The 20203-nt window shown below is 35.7% G+C and overlaps 1 long non-coding RNA gene across 2 annotated transcripts in view; it reads left to right on the forward strand.

The window, feature by feature from the left end:
• The window catches only part of LOC118749534, a 130505-nt gene that overhangs the window by 49194 nt on the left and 61108 nt on the right, over window positions 1–20203 (forward strand). For both annotated transcript variants that reach the window (XR_004994240.1, XR_004994239.1), the window contains exon 2: window positions 10247–10389. This is a non-coding gene — a long non-coding RNA (uncharacterized LOC118749534). The remainder of the gene's footprint in view (window positions 1–10246; window positions 10390–20203) is intronic.

A 20203-nucleotide genomic window follows, 5' to 3' on the forward strand; every position in this document is an offset into this window, starting at 1 on the left:
CGAAGCCATTCAACCAGAAATGAGCCTCATCGCTGAACAAAATTTGTCGATAAAAAAGCGGATTTTCTGCCAACTTTTCTAGGGCCCATTCACTGAAAATTCGACGTTGTGGCAGATCGTTCGGCTTCAGTTCTTGCACGAGCTGTATTTTATACGGTTTTACACCAAGATCTTTGCGTAAAATCTTCCATGTGGTCGAATAACACAAACCCAATTGCTGCGAACGGCGACGAATCGACATTTCACGGTCTTCAGCAACACTCTCAGAAACAGACGCAATATTCTCTTCTGTACGCACTGTACGCATTCGTGTGGTTGGTTTAATGTCCAATAAAGTAAACTGAGTGCGAAACTTGGTCACAATCGCATTAATTGTTTGCTCACTTGGTCGATTATGTAGACCATAAATCGGACGTAAAGCGCGAAACACATTTCGAACCGAACACTGATTTTGGTAATAAAATTCAATGATTTGCAAGCGTTGCTCGTTAGTAAGTCTATTCATGATGAAATTTCAAAGCATACTGAGCATCTTTCTCTTTGACACCATGTCTGAAATCCCACGTGATCTGTCAAATACTAATGCATGAAAATCCTAACCTCAAAAAAATCACCCGTTATATCTTCTCAATAAACGTTGTTCCTCTACACCCTCAATGCTAAGCAGAATTATGCGGGCGTTACGCACGCGTGTCCTCTTAGCAATCACTCTTAGCAAAAACATATATATACTGGATTTTTATTCGCTTCGCAATCCTTACAAAGTTGTTAAAAGAAACTTTAAACCATTTGTATTGTTTCGCTGCCTTAAACTGTTCCTTGAACTTTCCTAGTTAACAAGAAAAAAAAAAACAACCAATATTAAGAATAAACCAACACACTGTTACACTTCTGTTTAATTGCCCTCAGCGAAACTTTCCGAAATTGCCACCACACGCTTTCCATTATCGCTAAATTCTATGTTAAAATTCACAATTTGAATTTCCTTTGTTACCGTAAATTTTTCGTTTTTATTTTGAATTCATTACAACTGAAACTTCCAAAGCTTTGTTAATCTTTTAATGTCCTTTTCTTATTATTTTGAGCATCTTATTTTTTCGATGTACAGGTATTCTTGTTACTTGGTATTAAACAGTTCAAACTTGTTAGCATAAAATTGCTTAACAAAGAAATTTCGTTTGAAGTTAAAAAGCAACAGTTTTGTTCTTCATTCCTTTTGAGTGGGTATGCAAGTATTTTATTTAAGTTGCAAAAGTTCGCAGACACTACAGGGTAAAATACTATTTGGCAATTAAAGATAAAGCATTTAGGGCCATTTACTCTGGTAGCTTCTAAAATTTATCTGCCCTTCAAACACATTTTTTGAGAAAGAAACTTTTGTTAAAATTTAATATTCAGTTGGAACTTCTTCTGCACTTTGATGATGCCATAGAAACGTTCTCAGTGAATTTGTTCATCAAAGAGAAATCAATCAGCCTTTTTCTGTTAGACAAATTAATAAATACTTGACATAAGCATGTAAATTGCTTATTAAAAAAAAAAAATATCTGAGTATACTATACTCAGAGGTTCCCATGTTATCACTTCCAAATTTGTTTATGCCTGACTGCCAGACTAAGGGCCGTTTTCTCATCTAACCTTTAGTTTACCGGTCACTTTATCGTCTCGATATACGAGTTTTCGTTTTCTCATCAGCGCATTAATTTCTCGAATCGATAAACTGTTGCTCACCCGATGCAACCTTTAAAATTTGTACCCAACTTTAAATTTTGGTTTGGTTTTGGTTCATGAGTCAGATATATTAGATATTTCAACCAAGGTTTTGGTTTTTGCTAGCAGTTGCTCTTGCTCTATATTTGCTTATGTTGCATTGCCAACCTTTGAAATTTTATGACGAATGTAGTGAAGTTTCACTCTCGGAAATGTAGTGAAGTTTCACTCTACGGAATAACAAATTTATTTTTACAGGTAAGATAAGACAACAAAAACACTTTAAAGTGAGGAACAATTTATCTGCCCTGTTAGTAAAGGCAACTTTACTGCTTACATTAGAAAACGGCCCTTAATAATACAGCTAAATACGTCTTATAATACCAACATGTACTGTTTCGGCATTAAGAAAAAACATTCTTGAAATTAAAATAATATTAAGTCATTTAGAAAAAAAAAACACACATTCCTTCATTAAGCTCGCTGCTTAACAAGTGATAAGACTGTCAAGTCATTTCCAGAGTCGGTATGTTAACATCCCTTCACACTGACTTTAATTTAAATTTGTTATACTCCACTTCCCTTTTTCTTCAAAGTCAACGCTCTATGCTTAAGCATTTCATTTTCTAATCGTCAGGCACTCGTCCTTTCGTCCTTGCAATTTTTTCGCAATTTTCTCCTCTCCTCCAACCGTTGAATTGCTGTGTATGCCATCTCGTGATGTTAGGCATTGCGCTTGCTCTACTCAGTTTTAAATAAATTAAATCAGATGTCACTGATGCGGAAATACTGTAGATGGCTGTGAATGTTCTTTGCCACTGCCACTGTAAGGAAGATTTACAGAAAAAAAAAAAAAAAATGGCAACAGAAAATGCAAAGCAAAGAAGCATCGCTATCTGCGACTTGTCTGTCTGTGTGCTTGACGTAACTTTTCCTTAACCATTTGCCCATTTCGCTAGACGTTTTCACCTGACTCATTTTCACCTATATAAGTCATGTCTGTTCTTTTTATTATTATTTATTTTAATCGCGCTTACTGCCTTTGCCTTTTTGAACACGAGACAGTGGGTTAAGCTGCAATTAATTTTACAAGTTTTGTTTATGTTGCTTTCACTTGTTGAGTGGAACTTTAATAAACTAAATACTCGAATTTACTTCATTTTTCCAGTTCGTTTACTTCATTGTAGTTATTCGTTAGAAAGTGTCGTTGAATCATTTTGTTTTAATTTTATATTTATGCTAGAATCAATGACGTTTCTTAATAAAGTACTTTCGGTTGCTGTAAATTTTCTTGGAAAAATGAATATCCCCGTATTTTTTCTTGAGAGCGTCATATTGATTTAAGAAATCTTGAAAGGGAAAAATGTCTCTTCCATTTCTTGTGCGCGATATGTACCTATTATATGCATTTTTATTGAGAGTTTCAGACAGCCCTTTGAAATTGGATACATAGTTTCTATGCAAAAAAATATTTTTTATAACAAACTTTCTAAGTAAGAATGAGGTAAATCGGACCATAAATATGGGTTTTCCAAATATCTTGATGCCCACGGGAACTATCGGATAATTTTCTTATGGAGTTTCCAATATTCTTTCTATCCCAATGCTTGAGGTTAATCGCTAAATATGTATACGGCAGCTAACAGATAGGCTAAATCCTTCATCCTTACAGGGCAAGCAGTAAGATCGTTTACAGACTTTCTTATTGGCCACTGCAGGGTATTGCATGGCTTGGGACTTGTTTCCTCGACTAGTGCAGGTTATGATTTGGTGTGTTGCCCAAGCTCAGTTTAACCTCGCTCAGTTGGCAATTAGTGACTACGGCAACGACGTGCGAGTTCTCAAAGAAGAAACTCCATTTTTCCATTAACTGCTACTCCCACATGCACAATGTAGGCAGACAAATTACTTCAGACAAAACACCTCGGCGCCAAATGAATGTACTGCAGTTAATGTCTCCATTTGCATTCATAAAAAATAATACATTACAAGTCTCAGGGAATTCGCAGCGCTCGTCCGTTCAAGCCACTTTATTCCCGACGCAGACATTTGTCTTCTCGAGTGTTTCGCGTCTTGACCTTAGCTCTCTGTCATCTGATGCATAGCACCATACTAAGTAAGAGGTAATTCGCCCCAGCGGATGCTAAATGCCAAACAATTAAGATGAGTATTAAAGAATTAAAGTCACAAAGCGCTAAGGACAAGAAGTTAATGGCAAGGAGCGAATAGCATTCCATGCACAAAAATCAGCAAAGTATTACCATAGTGTGTCAAATAATAAGCCAAGAAGCGGTAAGTAAAGAAAGCTATATGATTCCAGCCACTTAAGCTCCATTTATACTCGCATAACTATGTGCAAGTGTATGTACATACATATGTATTTTAGTGTGGAGATCAGCATAACCATGCATTTGTTTATTCGCTTTTGGGCAAAGCAAATTTATTTGTCGCGCATTTAATTCCAACAGAGAAAACTTATCGTTAAAGCGCATTAACTGTATGTGCTGTAATCGTATGTAAGGTAACATAGTGAAATGGGAAAGTATTCTGCTCCCTTTGTTTTTTCACCCCCTTTTAGAAAGCACTTTTTTGTTTTTTTGGTCATCTGCTTTTTCACCTAGCATTTGTTCACTTCCAGGTATTTGAGTGTGATTTATGGTACGCTTGAGATTTACTTTTAGCCACTACTGGCACAAAACGGCAATGCAATCTGCTTTGGCAAGCAAACCTCCATTTTTCTAGTTGGTTCACATTTTTCCCTTGCTAAGTATATATATATATTTTTTTCTACTTACTCGATGACAGCCTAAGAACCTTTTTCCAGCTAAATAAAGGAACCGCAGATTGTATTCAAACATATATCGCTACCTTTTTTTTTTTTAACTTTAAGTTTAATTAAATTGAAGTATTTGTTTAATTTTTCCGCTTTATATTCAGTGAAAGTCAAATTTTGTGAACACGAAAGAGGCCAAATAAATTGAAAATAAAAAATAAAATAAATAGTTCATAATCTTTTAATCAATATGGAATTGTTCCGACTTGTATGGAGTTTTGCTTTGTTGTAAATTGTTGTATTCAAAGTTTTGCTAAATATTTATAGAAGTCTTTTTTTCTCTCTTATGACATTTGTAGAAATTTTCTTAGCAACCTATCGCTCTCAGCTAGTTGAGTGTATGCAATTAGCTGATGATTTAAGCCAACATACCCTACTCTGCAATTTTTATTAGTATATCACTTACGCTACATACCTATGTACATATGCAGTGTGAAAGTTCCAAAAAGTTTATATGCCTGTGTATCTTTGGACCACCCTAATAAGTAGCCATGGGCATTCACATTTTTTCGAACTTATAACTACAATTGTAGTTACTCCGATTCATAAGTACACTTGTTATGTTTTTTTCATGTTAAGTATATAAGTATTGAGAGGTTTGCCCATAAAAAATTTAAATCCATGAATTTTTTCTATAGGAATTTAAAATAGCAAATGGTATTTTCTCACAATGCTTGGATGCTACAAGAATGAACAATGAAAAATGTTATGAGCCCAGCTGGCTCGAAGGTTTTAATCCTTCCAGCTTGTAGCAATGTCCTTTTATCCTCCGACTATCAAATGTTTTGGGCTTTGAAATAGAGGAGGATTCTGCAAACCAAGCGTTTACACTGTATACAAACAGTGACTCAAACAATTTTTCACAAATATATGGAAAAATATTAAGATTTATTTTTTTTATAAATAAAATTAGTTTTAAAAATTTCTCCCAAAAATCGCCTCAGATGATAGAAACGTTTAAGCTTAGAGGTGTACATAAAAATTTTTGTTTCATTAACGGAATTAAATAACTAGATTTTTGGAGTTATTTTAAAACCAGTCCACTGACGTAGGTCTTAGTATTTTTCCGAAATATTTTGGCGAAAATCTTAGAATGTAATAAAATTTATTATTCTGAAAAAAGAAGAAGTTCTGCGCAAAAATACTTCCCCCCTTCTTTTCCGGCAACTCTTAAGGTATTCTCCATTCGTTGCGGTTATTTTCACAGCTTAATTTCCGATAGTTATAACTTGAGGAAAAGCACGCTTAGCATTGTTAATGTTCCTACATAATGTAATACTTACTTCAAGAACTTCGTTACCATAGTTGCCTATAAGCTGTTTAACGGTCAACCTATCAGAATACGTCATATTAGGAATTTTCGCGAAATTTTAGGAAACGTAAAAGCTTTTCTGTTAAACCAATCACACAATGATGCCAAGATTTTGTTGGAATCTGGTACCTTATAAACCCTTATTCTAAATTATCTACTTCTTGAGGCTTATATTTACGTATCATTCATATATTCGATATTTTACTTTCACCTTATTCACCCCACTCACAACTGTACATTTTCGTTATTTATGTTCTAAGGCATTCGTCACTATCATAATATATGTTACATTTTCAATATATCGGTGTTAATTTTACGTAATTCTGTAAATTTGTTTGTAAGAAAATGAATAAATAATAATAATAATAAAGAGACAGTACCAATTTTTTATGGTGGTATTTTTTTTTTGGAAAGCAATGCGCAAAAAAAATAAAAATATGAAAAACTTATTTAAAAAAATAGGTTCGTTATATGAAAAAAACTGCACAAGACCATCAGCAAAATAAAAACTATTAAAACTCAACAAAAAATTTAGACACTTCAAAGTTTTTCTTTATAAAATATTCAAAAATTTCACGGGCTACCAAACTGCATTCAAAAGCTTAAAATTTGATTTGAAGGGTTTTGTTCATAGAAGTATTTCAACTTGATAAACCATTGTGAACATTCAATGATTAACACCACTTTAAAATTTCGAAAGTATTCAAAATTTGTTTTTTGCTTAAAAAATGCTTTAATATCATAAAATCAATATTCACTCTGCTCTAAAGTAAAGAAACGCTTTAAGGACTGTGGCTTTGACATTTTCAGCGGCTCGGAACGCCCGCTGTGCACTCATGCGATATTAAACACGGTTTTCTCGAAATCACTATTTTAAACCTGGGTAAAGTACATATAAGTGTATACTGAGCGAGTGTAAATTTTTTTAAATAAATTACGGTAATAACGTGCTAACTAAACGCTCTAAACATAAATATGATTATTTTTCCCTACTCCCATAAAATAACTTTTCCGGCAGCTAGTGTGCTGCTACCCCTAAAAAAATCACCTTGTGAACTTTTCCTTAAGTCACTGCAAGTGGACTTAATTAAATTAGGCAACCAATGTGAACTTAGGTACAAGCCGAGGTAAAAACTATTGACTTTAGAATGCTCCTTGAGTGCCTCTGTGCCCAAGTAATTAATAATTCCTATCACCAAATGAAAACCAGATGTAAATGCATCACAAAAAATTGTTGCGCCATGCATAATTTTGCTCGCCATTTCATTATCTAAATTGCGTCTGCTTATTTTATGATAATTTAAAGCATTTAGTTTTTTATCGCACATTTAACAAATTTCCTTCACAAATATTTAGTTATGAATTTCCACGCACATAACCGGCAAGTAATTGGATAACCGGCTAAACAATGGAAATGTTGAATTTAATTAGGCGATTAATCGCTTTCGCTGCTAATGTTTGGCCATTTGTGCACTTCGAGAGAGCGGAATCTAAGTTGAAGTGCTTTTGGGTTGAAATTTCTGCTAAATGGGTGAGTCTCACTCACTTTACTACTTATCCCACTTTGCTATCACCTGTGGCCACTCATCTTGAGTGTGACTCACTTAATATCCGCGGATTATCTGCACAACGGCGCCCCTTTCAGTCATTCATCATTTTCTGAAAGTGCGCAAGTCTTTATAAATAACTGACATTGCAGCTGGTTACCTCCTTCTATGGGTTGGCTATTATTACTGTGTAAGTATGTATGTACATATTTATGCACATTAAGTCGTTATCTTTGCAATGTCGGCCAGCCAACTGTTATCATCTTCCCCATCGTTTACCATAACCAGTTACCACTAACTACTTCCCATTATTCGCCGTGTAATTTTACTTGTTAATGAGAGTTGGCAGTGGCCATCCGCATCCCATTTGGCTTTTTATATTTAAACGTACTGGAATATCTGTTTTATGGTTTTCGTCAAGTGCAATGACGGTAATATTCATTCACTTTTTGCATTACCACTGATGCTCCTCTCCACTTTTTATATGAATTTTTCAGCCTCCATCCAATAAAGTATTTCACTTTCATTATGCAAATCTATTTTAAAAATAAAGGATGATAAGAAAAGTTAATTATACAACGTGAGCTTTGGCATGTTCTCTTTTTGCACATAGTTCGGGCACCAAAGATATTCCGTTTACTCATTTTGAGTTAAACTGGGAAGTTCTCCTCTTTACTTATGGCAAAAATTTGATTTATTTGACGTCTTTTGTATTTATTATGATTTATGTGCTCGTAATAAAAAAACCAAATTATTCAGCGAATACACTCCAGCAAAGTGGACCCGCTTCATAATTGTCACTACGTAGGCACTGAATGACTGTCGAGAGTTAATACTTCCACACATTGGCCCAGGATTTAGACTCGTTTTGCGGATACAAGCAACATATCTCCAATAACTTAATCTAATCGAAACATCTCTGTATCGCTTAGGAGCTTAAAAAGTTTCGAACCAATTAGAACTAAAAAAAGTTTTGTACGTTAGACCGTACCGGAAAGAAAAGTGCGCCGTACGCCCCTGAGTCCTAAAGTATTTTTGCAAGGCAATTTTCCAAAACATTTTTTTTGGCCAGACGTTTGGCCAGTCGGATCAGAAAGTATTATACATCGACGGTCTTGTATATATATAGATATATCGGTGTTTTTGATCCAAAGTTCATTGACTTGAAGTATCCAGTTATAGTAATTACCAGCTAGATCTCAGCCATACCACCCTAACGTACTAGCCTATTGTTAGTAAATTAATGCTATTTCGTGTCTTAAGGTTCCTTTGGAATTTATTTACACGCACCTTGGATATTCAGCGACGAAGATCTTTAGACCTATAAAAATTTAATGCAATCATACCATAAAACGTGCGGCTTGCTTGTCGTTTGTCTGTGTCTGCGCTAAAATGGTATTACAAATGTTTCACTTATTTATTGCTTTACGTTCTTCATGAAAAAAAATGCTCTCAATAAATTTGTTTTACGCCTGAGAAATTTTTCTTTTGAAATGTGTAGCATTTTATTTCATAATTGGTCATATCTCTAACCAAAATACTATACACACACCAAAATACACATTTACTTACGCAAAATTTGTAAGTACATAGGACACATTCACGCAACGTCACGCCATTTATGAACTTATCAAATTTCCCAATCGATGCGCTATTTCTGCTATCCTTCCAGCATAATACCACTCGTAAAGTCCTTTGTTAGCCACCAAAGTAGCAAATTTGTACCTGCAACAAATAAAACGCTATTAGTGATTTTCCGTTCGACTAGAGCTGTTATCAGGCTAAACTTATTGTCAAAGCAAAGCCAATCGCAGCACATTTGAGGCGAACAAATTCAATTTTGTAACATAATAACAGCAGAATAATGATGTATGTATGTATGTAGCTAGCTTATGTAGCGTGTACATCCAAGCGAAAAAACGTATTGAATGGCAGGCGCAATAACGTTAGTTGATAACACAAAAATAAAGTAAAATAAAACAAAACAAAAGTGATCAAGTAACGGTAACAACCGTAAAAACAATCCACCCACACACAAATAACTCAGCCAAAGTTGTAGCGAACAAAAGACACGAATAGCAACTCAAAAATGTCTCAGCATATCTGTGGTAATTTTCTGCTCGCTCGCTGCCGCAAGCGACGACGCTTAAAGTGTGCAACAAATCGCTGGTGAAATAACTTCGAAAAAAACACCACGGCGACTGTAGGAAATAATATCTCACGAACACAAAAAGAACGCAAAAATTAAATCTCTACAAATTCGAGTAAAGTCAATGGGGCGCTTGCTTGCTGCCACTCACTGGCTTCCGCACTTTTGCACATCCCCGTCATGCATAGCAGTATGCACCGAGACGCCCCCCAAGGGGTAGATAGTTATCCGACCACCACGCTGATGACGACTCATCACATTTTGATGATTCCACCTTTCGTGCTACCTTTCGTGATTCCCATTTTCCTTTGCCCAACTTCCGCTTGCTGTTCCTTATTACCGTTGGCGTTAGCAATTTCTGTTGATGATTTTCCGTTTTCAATTTTCACAACAATCACGTATACGCCATGGTGTCTGAGGGAGGCGTCACAGATTTTTTGGTTTTTACAGTATGAAGTATTTCTTGTTGTTGTTATAGTGGTCTGGTATATCCGTTAACATTGCATTAGAATGAGAAATGCGCGCAGCACTCAAATCAAACACTCAAACAACACGAAAACCAAACAATCGCTTTAACAAAATCTGCGCTGCCTTTCATACATTTTACATTTTTTTTGTGTATATTGACCCTTTTAACGCCTGTGGAAATAAACCTTTCTAACTTTTACTACTTAAATTTTTCATTATTTTTGCAGTTTACACGGCTGCCCGCATGAGCTACACCTGCTGCACGCCGTGCTCAACAACTACTACAAAAATCTGGAGCAAGCCGTTGTGAACAAATTCGCTCCACTGTAGCTCATTTTCGGTTTGACGACAATACAAATTGTCGATGGTGGTGAGTGTTGCTTGTCTTTCTTTTTACACGTTAGCAGTCCGGTGTGTGTTTGTGTGTGTGTGTTCTAACCGAATTTGCACATTTAATCAAACTCAAACAAAAAGGTTTCTCATAAAAATGGTAAATTAAGCTTCAGCACGCCCTCAGGTATGCTCTGGTAAACTCATTAAATTAGCAAACAAAAGGCAATTACACGGGTGCGAAATACAAAAAAGCTATTTATCTTTCAATTACGCTAAGGTGAAGTAAAAAAAAAATTTTATGTTGAGGTTATGCATTTACCTTGCGTCTGTGGGAAGAGTGGCAAAATGTAGTTTAGCATCAATTTGTACTCTAAGCCGCGCCAAATGAAAGAACATCGGCCCGCAGCTTGCACTGTAAACAATCAGCGAAACGAATCTAATTAGGCAGTGTCAAATAATTGATGTAGGAAAATACAAATTTTGATTAAAGAAAATATATACACGTGTATACAAACGCACTTATTATAAGGTGAATATTTGGTCGATAAAGTATTGTAAATCCGTGGTTGGTTGGTTATGCATTTAACAAAATAAACATTTTCGTTATACCGCGGATTACTAAAACTTCTCTCGAACAAAACCTCAGTAGTTCTCAACATTTCAATTGGTGTTATCATTAATTCGATTTTTTTTTTTAAAAGGTGACTTATGCCACTTTCAAAATAAACCTCTCATATGAGTAATTTTAAACTCTATTCGATTCAAGCCCACACTTTTTTCGTTTTCCCTGACCTTCTCTTATATAATATTGCTACTTAATTCACCTTCCATCCTAAGTAGATACCTGCGATAAGGATATAAGTTGGGAAGAGTCCGTATAGAATTTAATGGCAGCCTTTGAGGTTTATTATACATTTTTACAACGCACTGAACTGAAAATTTTCACTTACATTCTAAGTTGTGTACAAGCAAATGCTTAAACCCAAATAAAAACCAAAAATTTTGAGTCCTTCAAGTTACAAATTATAGGAGCGTTGCTAAGATGCAATTCTAACTAGCAAGCTTACCTTTCAGTATCAACATCACACACGCACATAATTGCATATATATGTATATGTACTTACATGCCCACTTAACACACAATGTCGATTGCCACTTGAACTGCTGCTGAAAGTAAAATTAAAAAAAAGAATCACAAGTAAGTGTAAGGAAATAAGAAAGCTGAAATGCTTCCATAGTAAAATATGAAAACAACATACAAAAAAGGGATATTGTGATAACGAGGCAGAGTAAGGAGTAGGGTTTGAAAAAAAAGATAACTTTGTGCTAAAAGGGTTGATCTGATATTAACCGACACAGGTCAAATGGCTGTGTGTGACAATTTGATAAAAAGTGTTCGGCAATTCAGTGCTTTTAGTGTAATCCGATAATAAAGCATGAAATAAAATATCGTAAATAAATATGTTGAAATGGTTTAATAAGTTATGTGCATATGTAAGTTCAGCCGCATTATTTCCGAATGTGATTCTAAAGTTGTCTCAGCCCGCCCCAACTAATATTAACATTTCAGAAAAATTTTGCTATAATGAAGGGTACCAAGTCTCGAATGAGGATAGATTAATGTCAAGATACCACAGTGACTATGTAAAAAAATTTGAACAAGTAAAAGGGACTATAAGTACATATGTATGAATAGTCCTAGTAAAATTCTGTAATTTTCACATTATTCTCAGGTCGATTACTTGCTTTCGCTGTAGTCTACTCTCGTAGTGGCATCAACGAGTACGTATGTACATACACATTTATTTATGTGAAATCGCTATTCAGTATTAAAAGCCCAACAATTTTAGCAAAAGTTTTATTGAACGATTTTTGAAGTTATCGGCAATAAACTGGTTAAAAATAGTTAAAACTTTTGAGCTTTGTGCCTTAATATATTTCAAGCAGAAATGACTGCACGGTCCATGAAAATGTAAGTATTAAGGCATGTATAGTTATAGTGTCTATGAGGAAATAAAATCAGAAAAAAATTAATATAATTTTTTCGAGGTTCTCCGTAATTTACTAGGTATGAGTGAATATTTCTCAGCGCTTTTTTCTAGTTATTATAAAATTTATTTTTTTAAAGATTGTCGATCGTCGTATTCGATATGGCCTCTATTTTCCTTCCAGCAGTGTTGAATTCGGCTTGGTTACACATTGATTTCAGTATGCACCATAAAAAATGCCAATATTAAACTGCTCGGAAAAGGGCACTGTTATCACTCTTTAGCAGCAGAAAACTTAAAGTAAAAAAAAAAAAAAAATTATGCAGAAATGCTTCTCGAGTATCTAGATGAAATTCTGCATCAAAAAAAAAAATTTGAAAGAAAATGTCGCTTACGTTTTTTGGCAGTTAGGGCTCGATATAGTCTCCATACATTTGATTATTCTGATATTGGGTTTTTTGTCATGCGTACTAATTTTTTGCAGCTAGAATCATGAAATTTCGCACTATTACCAAATATTTGTAAGAGAAAACGTACAATGGAAATGATAAAGATCTGGTCACTATAACCTATAATCGCCATACAACTGATTGTTCAGATATTGGCATTTTACATAAAACTCCCTAATGAGGACGGTTAAAACCGATAAATTTCGTGAGTTCTAATAAAATAAAGTACAATTATCAAATGGCTTAAAAATTACCGTGGTTTTTCTGTACCCTTTTTTCCATTTGCTTCCATATAACGAATACAAAAAATTTATTTTTATATGGAAGAAAAACGTAGCATCTTTGACAAAAAAATCTAATAAATGATTTTCTACTAGAATTTACACTTTCAATCCAGGAAATCTAATTAAAGAAGCTCGAAATTTTTACGAAGGTTTGCTGAACTTTTTTTAAAATATTAAAAAAAAAAATAATATGTTGTAACTTTTCACAATGTGGTGCGGCTAAAATTTGGTCGACCACTATATATATGCAGGGTATCCTAGATCACCGGTCTAACCCTTCTAAAATGGAAGAAAATGTTGTTATTCATCTTTGTGAAGTTTAATTTTATATATTTTCATACCTAAACCCCCTTTGAATTTTTCGTATTCGCCAGTGAATATTCATCTGTATATGTGTGAATTGCGAATGCTCAACTGTTTGAAGTGTACTGGCACACTCATAGAGCTAATCCAGCGAGCAAAGATTTTCTCACGCTTTCGCCATTATTATTATAGAAACTGCATTTGTAGCGGCTGCTTCCAATATCGAAAAGCAATCTGAAGTATCTGTACACTGTAGCAGTGGAAACTACCAATATACATACATTCTTTAGAGGTTAAGAAGCTGCGCAGGCACACACTTACACTAGCCACATTGCTTGCAAGGCTTGCCTTCTACTTCTTCGCCCACAGACTCGAATTGAGTGAACTTTCGAAAGTGGAAGGTTAAAAAAATATTCAGAGGGAACATGCAAGCCGATCATCGTGGGGGCAAGGATACGTGTAGTTAACACAGGCTGAACACACAGAATATACGCAGCATCAACGCAAAAAGTGTTGCCATGTTACTTTAATTTCCCATCGATTTCGGGTTATTCTGGATCATTAAGGAGAAATTAATATCTTTCATAATTTTGGAAGGGATTTTTTTAAGAAAAAAAGTAAATAAAAAAGTGGTAAAACGAAAGCAAACAAAATGTATATCTGGTTCATGGTAACAGACTAACATGGAATCTAATGTGTTTTTGTAACACCTCATGGAGTTTAATTTCTCTCATCGCCGTTCATTAATCCAGCTATTCAAATGTATCAGGAGCTATGAAGTCCATCAAAACGAGATCATCATCCACCACCATAGCATATTTCGGTTCCGAGGTGAAGCCTTTCAGCAGCTACTATATCTAGTAACCTTGGACACCTTCACACTATATTTATGTTCTGGTTTTTTAGGGAGAAATGAAATGGTTTTAGGGTAAAGTTATATGGTACATCTGGCAACACTTGACGCAACTCAGGTGCAACAAAGCAACAAACAAATATAGTATCAGACAAACGTTATGTTGCCGGTGTGGCGCGTCGTCGCAATAAGCTGCATTGCCACCACAATGCCAAGTGAAAAGCGTGAAAGGCAAAAGTGTCACTTATCAAATGATTTATTCCTGTAATTTACTGCTAGCCTAAGTAGTTGAAGCCAAATGCATTAACACGCGCGCACACATACAACTCAATACATGCAAGCGCACAGCAGCGGATGACTAGGAAGTCGAAGAAGACAACACTGCCACCAGCAGTGAGTGTGGATATGGATATATGTATGCGGTTGCCCTCACAGTTTGCCGATTCACTCATTGAAAATTTGTGGCTGCGAGTTTATGTTTGTGACACGTTTTTACAGCTCGACTTAATGTCTTTGGATGAGCAGGCGTTTGTGTGTGTCTCTTGGAGCCATAGTTCAGCAAGTTCAAGTCCAACGAAAATTGTATGCCACTGTCATTGCCGCTAATGGTGCTGCTTCACAGCTCAATGGAAGGGTGAAAAAGTAAACTGAAGAGAACCTAAAGGCAAAAGAAAAAAAAAATAGTAAAGGCCGCAAATAAATGCCAGCTATACAGTATTTTAAATAAATATTAAAAATTGGAAAATTTATATAAACTTGATGTAAAAAGTGCCGAGAGGCAATTAAATTGTTGTTACAATTTTTATATCTTTAAGTTCCCAAGAGCTCGCCAAATTTATTTTTGATTTCAGTGTAAAAACCTTATCCTGCATTAATAACAAAAGTAGAGCACAGCAAACAAATAGACTCTACATTTATTATAGCGTTTTATTAAGTAGTTCGTTTTTATTGAGGGCATTATGCTTCGAATGGGAGTGATTAAATAATTTCACTCAATAAAAAATTTTTTAAATGTAGACTCAGTTCTCAGATTATCGGAGTAAATAATCTATTTATGTTAGGCTGAAAATTGCGTGCTTTATCTACTTCAGTATAAGGTATAATGAACCAGCGCTAGCCAATCACTAAGTCACAGAAGCTGCCAAAATCAATTCGCGAGAGCTGTTCAGTATTAGCTTAAAAAATCCAAGATACTTAAATTCAATCCTCGCAAAAGCTGATCGACGGATATGTGTTAAGTATTGAAGGGGTTCTGCTGCGTCAATTTCGGTCAAAAAATTGCCTGTCCAAACAACCACAAAAAACTGAGTGCGAGTTTTTCCCAGGCCTCTAAGAATTGAAACCTTATCTTCACCTTCACCTTTCTCATCATTTTCCGTTTCATTTTCACCTTCAACTTCACCTATATCTTCACTCTTCATATTCTTCTTCATCTTCACCTTCGCTTTCTGCTCCGCCTCATTCTTCGTCATCATCTTCACGTCCAACTTCATCATAATCCTCATCTTCGATACATCTTCATCTTCACCTTCTTTACCTTCATTTTCATCTCCATCTGAGCTTGTTAGCAATAATTCCTATTTTAATATGTGATTTTACAGCCCACGTTAAACTTAATTATTTATCTACTTTTTCACTGTCATATTTTAGTTCCAAAAGTATCCGTCTAGCTGAGTAAAAAGAAGTACTCATTGTTGACCCTCAAGTCTAGATCTGGCCTTGGTATTCCATGACCTCTATGTAATTACTCTAACTTTTCGCTGTTTTCTCTTCTTTTTAGTTTTCTCAATCCAATTGGTAATTAAGGGTGCTACAAATAACGCTAACCCAAAACATTACAACTAATTAAACCAACACTCTAAAAAGAAATCAAAATTTATTCCTTACCACTACATTAACAGCTAAATAAAATAGCAATTTCTTCCAATTAAATACACACTGAGTCAAATAAAATTCTAAATGGGGAGAGAAAAGGCACAAAATCAAAATTGTGATAAAATAAAAAAACCAAAATGAAATGAAATAAAAATAGAGGAACCCAACTACCAAAAGTTGACAAAACGACGTTTGCAGTGCAACCATGACCCTCCGTCGCGGAAAAGCCAAGCAGAAGCGGAAGTTTGACACCGCAGATGCGCTGACTCTCAAACTTGGCATAATTATATATGAACTAAAAATTGTGGAAGATTATCGGTGCGGTGAGCAAATACTCTCAAAGCTATAGCGCAATCGCAGCTGAATAATGCTGAATGCTTTCATTAGCCAAGCCCAACCATGTTGCTACGCCTGTTGTTATGCCACGTTTGCCTCGTTCGTTTATCTTCTGCTGCTACTTCTTATTTCCTTTCGTTAGTACATTTTGGTTGCTTTGCGGCTTTGCTACGGCGAATTACATTCAAACTAACGCACACCCACGCACTTACATAGACGTTCGTGTATATGTGCGTGTATGCGCTATTGAATTACCACTTGAGATGAGTAGTTGAGTAGTTGGCGCGACATTTACGAGTATAATTAGAAGGCAGCATCGCAACGCTACTGCTACGAGATACGCGCTCGTATTAACTTACAAAAGCAATGCAGCGATTACTATAGCAGCAACTACTACTACTTAGTCAACCACAAGCCACCAATACGACACGCGCCAGCAGATATACTCAGCGACAGCCAGGAAATATAAGGCATTAATTAAGCACATGCGAGGTCCTATACATATTTACGTGTTCACAAGCGTTTATTCATAGCTTTAGACTTAGACTTTTGCAACATCTATTACTTCCTTCAAGAAACTTGAAAAAAAAGTTCCTTTTTTCCCATACAAAATTTATGGTAACTTTGAGCGACCTCTAAATATTTTTTTGATTTCAAAATAAAAAATAGGGGTGAACATTTTTTCGATATAGAAAAATCCTAGGGGGTGACAACATGAAAATTCCGACTTTACTTTTTTTTACATGCATTTTTGGACCACCCTAATGTATACACATACACATGTATGCAATTTTGCCTATCCACTCAATTTCAAATTTAATGACTGTTAGCCGAGCTAATTTCGAATTTAAAGTCTTTTCCAACACATTTGCAATCGTCGCCGCTGGGACTGTGAGCATAACGGCATTTTACTCGGTGCCTGAAAAGGTCACTGATACTTGCCTGAGCTAATTGTATTGTTTTGTTTTTTTTTTGTCACTATCGCGCGTTGCTTTCAACTTGCCACTTTATTGTCATTTAAAGCTTATTTTATCTGTTTTCATTTTTCTTTCGTTCTTTACCTAACATACCCGGGGTATATTTGCCATTGTTTTCACAACTATTGTCTGCTCTCACTAATCACCACAGCACACAGCCTTTATAGTCACAATCAGCCGCCTCCGCGGCCATTATTCTCCAAAATGTTATTGTTAAACTTACAACAATTTTTCGTAGTTATTATTGCATAGTTCGGCGTAGAAAGGCGTAAAAGGATTAATTTGCCATTTCGTTTTGTGGCGTCTTTCTTACAGCCCACAGAAATGGTACCTGGATATCTATTGTTGTAGTCACCAAAACAAAAAAGATGATTTGCTTTGCCATAAACGCCCCGCTATTTTGATTCCAAATTCATTTGCCGAAAATTTTATGAACTCGATATTAGCGTAAGCCTGTAGCGGTGACTTCATTTATTTTATTCGTTAGAGATTTCACAAATATATATATGTGCTCGCCTTATGTATTGGTAATCAGACAGGCGAATGAGGGAAAAAGGCCTCTAAAATTGGTTAAGGAAGACTCATTGTCAATTGACTATTGAACCTTGCCACGATATGTTTGCCAAAATTTCAATGACGTATTTTACTATGCAAAACGGTAATCAAAATTATTCATTATGCTACAATTTTGCTTCTCTCTTCCCGCTTAGGTCTTTTATATTTGCCGTAAAATATCTTCGCCGGTAAAATGAAGCAGCTAGAAACTTATCGAAATTCAAAATAATCTTTGTAAATAGCCTTGACTAGAAATCGGATTGTTTTGGCTGGCTCCGCGACTAAAGTCTCGAAAGGATTAGGAGGAATCAAACTGTAAGGCGTTACTCGATGCATTTATGGAGTCCCGAAAGTTTTACACTGACCTCCAACCACTATGCGGCAAATGATTTTGCATTAGTTTCAGCAAAGGCTAGATGCAACTGGCCTTTGGCAACATCACTAAAATTGCGCTGCGTTGCGGTTGATTCCTGTAAAGAATAATGTTTAGGTTGCTTTCTTACTGTCATTGACGGAGTGATGTCTTTTATAAAAGTAGCTAAGTTTTGAGGATTGGCCTTATTCTGTTTTCAAGGAGCTTTCGTGTTCCTTTAACACCTGACTGTAGTAGCCTGCAACTTTAGGGTCAATTAAACGGCTTCGAGCCGCACTGCTGAATATTTTGTCCAACACGTATACTGCTAGTTGCTTACGGGTGCTCCTGATACCGTTTAGAGATTTTTTAAATTTTTATTGTAAGAACCGCCCTTAAGGCCTACGTCGTTATCTACGCCGTGTGCCGATTTACTGTGCTTGATATACATATACTGCCGGTGCGCAACTGTCCCCATGAAATAAAGTTACTAGTAGTTCAGAGAATAAACCTTGGACTGGTTGCTTTGTTATGCGATGAGGGACACTGGATACTTAGAAACTCCGATTTCTGCTGGCAGGCGTAGTGTAAAAGTTCTAACCTAACCCCGATTCGTTCATTTGTGCAAGTATCAGTGTGCACGAGCAAGGTACCGCGTTGTTGTTGCTTAAGCAACATCGGCTCATGGATCGCTCGTCTACAACAATCATGAATGAATGAGATTTTTCGTTTAGTTTACCTCTGAGCTGTCTACATTGGAATGCTTATGGGGCAACTCTCTACCGCCAATGACATCACCATTATAAAGTAGACAGTTGAAGCCGTTGTTCAGAGATTGAGCGAGAACTAGTGCTGTGGAAAACCCCCATACAGGGTTACGAGATAGATGCTGATTTTTGTTTTTCTAAGATACTGTGGTTGGTACTCAATATATTCCAAAATCGTCCTGTATTTGTTGCAATTTTTGTCATTAAATTTGTTGAGGTTTTTTATTTTGATCTACGCTAGTGCTGGTGTGGCTTTGTTATATTCAAACGGGAAGGTGGCTTGCATACCTGTATGGTTCGCTAGCTCCCGCGGTTGGAATATATGTGTATGGAACTTTTACCTTATTTCCCTATGTTCTGGCAGTAGGGCAGAATTTCCAGAAGCCCCTTCGTTACCGCAAGATGGTCAGCGCTGAAGGAAATAAAAAAAAAATGATTGAAGCCCAATTACATATACACATACTGAGTTCAGAGTTGCTCCATTAAGAGTGAAGCAATGAAAGGTATAAAAAAGCAAATATTATCTACTTTCAATTTCCACCATTTTCATTAGAATCTTTTTTAAAAATCGCTAAAAAGTATCTACCATACATATATCGAATTTCGCTTTTATTTCAAAGTAAACAGCGTAGGAGCCCATTCTAGTTGGTAAATAAATACGGCGACGGTGCACATTTTTCAAGCAGCAACAGCACATAAATTGACGAATTTTCAATGCTGCAGTGAATCTGTAAGCCAAACTATAAAACAATAAATTCAAAAGCTAAACTAAAAATAATTGTTCACTGCCAAATAAATGCATTTTTATTGATAGCAAGAATCTGAAAGCAAAGATTAAATATATAAGTAGCAATAAAACAGATGTTGGACTTCGTAGCGGCAGAAAACACTCAGAATTTTCATTACTACCATTACTCAGTGGACCCATCACGGAGTTTTCCGATATTTTATGCTTTCAGCATCCTAGCGTGTACTCCACTTCTACATACATAGGATTTTCTTCACAGGCATGCGAAAATGTATCAATATTCTACGTGCACGCTGTTTGCATGGTCGCCATGGCGTATGAGTAGCATTTTGTATCGACTTGCCTGCGTTGTTATTCCAAGTTA

Source organism: Rhagoletis pomonella, unplaced genomic scaffold (genome assembly GCF_013731165.1).
Source record: "Rhagoletis pomonella isolate Grant_MI unplaced genomic scaffold, Rhpom_1.0 Rhpom_scaffold_00018, whole genome shotgun sequence".
Taxonomy (NCBI): domain Eukaryota; kingdom Metazoa; phylum Arthropoda; class Insecta; order Diptera; family Tephritidae; genus Rhagoletis; species Rhagoletis pomonella.